The following is a 3,477-nucleotide window of genomic DNA, read 5'->3' on the forward strand; positions in this document are numbered from 1 at the left end:
TGCCCTTACGATGACAATCATAAGCCTCTTGGCTGACAGTGCCCATAGCGCTGCCCCTCCCCCACAAGCCCTGACTGTCCTTAGTGTTAGAGTTGAAACACAGGGTTTGGAGCCTCATCTCCCTGTGGGTGACTCTAGAGAAAGGTGTGCTGTATGAACAGGACTCCCTGGACTGGGAATTCAGGCCAGTCAACTTCAAGAGCAAACCTAGGCGAAGGTGCAAAGGAGTTTGTGTGTCTGTGTGTGTACACCTTTGGAGGGTGTTAGATACTCTGGAGCTGGAGTAAAAGGTAGTTGTGAGCAAAGGGGTGTGTGTGTGTGTGTGTGTGTGTGTGTGTGTGTGTGTGTGTATACACCTGTGGAAGGTATTGGATTCCCTGGAACTGGCATTAAAGGTGGTTATGAGCCACCCAATGTGGGTACTAGAAACTGAATTCAGGTTCTCTGGTAGAGCAGCAAGTGCTTTAACTTTGAGCCATTCTAGCCCCCTTATTTATTTTTTTCTTTTTCTCATGTGTAGCCCAGATTGTCCTTGAACTTAAGATCCTCCTGCTTCAGCCTTCAGAATGCTGGGATTAATAACATGAGGCATCATGCCCAACTTTGGAGTTACCTGTTTTTGCAAACTAAGGACTTATCCCTGAGCACCACCACACTCTGCTTATTTTATGGAGTGGATATTTCTGTCCTTATGCTCTGGAGCCATCTTCTGGAACGTTTATGGACTAAGTGTTCCGTGCGCACACGGCAAGCATTGCTTGTCTTGCTTGTTGGGGGTTTATTGTGCTGCTTCCAACTGTTCCCTGGGCTCTGGAGTTTCAAAACGCAGTTCTGTAATGCACAGCTAAAGACAGGCAGATCTGGTCTGTGTAAGGCTTGTCAGAAGTGGGTGCTAGATGTCACTAGATGTTACACTGAGGGTAGGCAAGTATGTTGGTTCTGAAGCCTGTCCTGTGAAGATGGGAAGAGTCACACTGAAAAATTGAGAACCTCAAACTCAGAGTAAGAGAGTCCTGTATCTGGAATACTTGGTTTTTAGGAACAAGAATGCCCTTTTTGTCTCTCATTTCTCCATCAAGAAGAGAAGTCATCACAAACCAGAGGTTAAAAATAACATTTCCAAGCCAAGAGGGCGCCGAAATCAAAGGAAGCTCCTGCCCCTCCTAAAGCCAAAGTCAAAGTGAAGGCCTTGAAAGGCAAGAAGGCAGTGCTGAGAAGTGTCCACAGTCTCAAAAAGATCTGCACGTCACCCACCTTCTGGTGGCCCAAGACCCTGTAGCTCTGGAGGCAGCCCAAATCTGCTTGAAAAACACCAAGGAAAAACAAGCCTGACCACTATGCCATCATCCAATTGCCTCTGACCACTGAGTCAGCCATGAAGAAGACAGAAGACAACAACATACTCTATTCATTGTGGATGTCAAGGCCAACAAGCACCAGTCAAACAGGCTGTGAGGAGACTATGACATTGATGTGGCCAAAGTCAACACCCTAATAAGGCCTGATGAAGAGGAGAAGGTGTATGTTCGATTGACTTATGATTATGATGCTCTGGATGTTGCCAGCGAAACTGGAATCATCTAAACTGAGTCCAGCTAGCTAATTCTAAATACATACTTTTTTTTTCACTTTAAAAAAAAAAAAGACATTTCCACATAGAAGTGTGTAGAGGTTTCTCTAGTGTGTATGAACCCAAAGCTTCTAGTTGGATCCCCAGTGAACACACACGCACATGCTTGCATGCATGTATGCATACACACAAAGTTATGGCAGGCCAGTGACTAAGATATGCTCAACTATACCCTTCCTGTGGCCTGGCACCCATGAAGCAATGGGAGGATGCAGGATTCCATGAGCAAACAACTGCAGCCAGGCAGGGCCGGAGAGTCCTGGCCATTTTTCTTCTCTTTGAGTTTGTGGAGCTTTTTGATTTTTGTACTTTTAGCTTTTAATTATCCATTACTGTATGTAGATGTGATGTGTATATGTCGGTTTGCACACGTGGCAGCTTGTGTGGAGGTCCGAGGACAACTTTGTGGAGTCAGCTCTCTCCCCATTTCCATGTGGATTCCGGGGATTGAACTCATGTCATTAGGATTTTGTGGCAAGTATCTTTGCCCACTGAACCTTCTTGCTGGCTCTAGTCTTGGAGTGGAGTTACATGAGGGGAAGGTAGTCTCACTATGTAGATCACACTGGCCTTGAACTTGTGGAAATCTTCCCATCAGCCTCTCAAGTGCTAGGATTACAGGCATGCATCATCATGCCTGGCATTTTTTAATTATTAATTAAATTTATTCATTTATTTTACATCCCGATGGAAGTTTCCCCTTTCTCTTCCTCCTATTACCTTCCCCATCTACCCACTTCACCCACAGGCAAATCCACTTCTCTGTTTTGTATTTGAAAAAAAAAAAAACTTAGATTTTTAAAAATTTGCATTGTTAGAGTGTTTTGCCTACATGTATGTACGTGCATGCCTGGTGCCTGCAGACATCAGAAGAGAGGAGCAGCCCCTGCAACTGCAGGTTTAGATGGCTTCGAGCAGCCTTGTGAGTGTTGGGAGCCAACCTAGTCCTCTGCAAGAGCAAGTGCTCTTAACCACTGCCACTTCTCTCCAGCCCGTCTTTGTATTTTAAAGGGAGACTTTAAGAGTGTCCTGAGGGGCTGGAGGGATGGCTCAGTGGTTAAGAGCACTGGCTGTCTTCCAGAGGACCTGGGTTCAATTCCTAGCACCCACATGGCAGTTCACAACTGTCTGTAATGCCAAGATCTGACATCCTCACAACAATGCACATAAGATAAAAACAAATTTTAAAAGGAGTTGCCTGGATTCATAGCCTATTTTTTGGTTGTTGTTGGTGGTGGTTGGTTGGTTATTTTGTTTTTGAGACAGAATCTTACTGTGTAGCCCTGGCTGGCCTGGAACTTACTATGTAGACCAGGCTGCCTCAGAGATCTGCCTGTCTCTGCCTTCTGAGCACTGGGATTAAAGGCATGTACCACCATGCTCGACTTGTAACCTATTTTAATGCTTATCTTTATTTTGTTGTTCTTTTTCTTTTTTTAAAATGTGTCAGAATGTTTTGTGTGCATGTATGTGTACATATGTACCATGTCCATGCCTGGTGCTGGTAGAGATGAGAAGAAAGTGTCAGGTCCCCTGAAATGAGTTACAGGGGGACTGTGAACCACAATGTGGGTGCTTGGAACTGATCCCAAGTCGTCTGCAAGAGCAGCCAGTGCTCTTAACTGCTGAGCCATCTCTCTAGCCCTCCCCCCTTTTTGAGTTCTTGATAAGGGTCTCTGCCTATCCCTCCATGTGCCAAAGCACTCGTGTGGAGATCAGAGCACAGATTTGGGGGCAGATTCTCCCCCTCCCACATGGGATCCAGGGATTGAACTCAGGTCATCATCAGGTTTGCATAACAAGCAACTCTACCCACTGAGCTATCTGCCAGCCTCTGTTCTGGCACT

At 45.6% G+C, this 3,477-nt stretch overlaps 1 pseudogene; it reads left to right on the forward strand.

Moving 5' to 3' along the window:
- The first annotated feature begins 1,114 nt into the window (after positions 1-1,114).
- LOC121822136 (large ribosomal subunit protein uL23 pseudogene) lies at positions 1,115-2,370 on the forward strand (annotated as a pseudogene).
- The last annotated feature ends 1,107 nt before the right edge of the window (positions 2,371-3,477 follow it).

This window comes from Peromyscus maniculatus, chromosome 13 (genome assembly GCF_049852395.1).
Source record: "Peromyscus maniculatus bairdii isolate BWxNUB_F1_BW_parent chromosome 13, HU_Pman_BW_mat_3.1, whole genome shotgun sequence".
Lineage (NCBI taxonomy): Eukaryota > Metazoa > Chordata > Mammalia > Rodentia > Cricetidae > Peromyscus > Peromyscus maniculatus.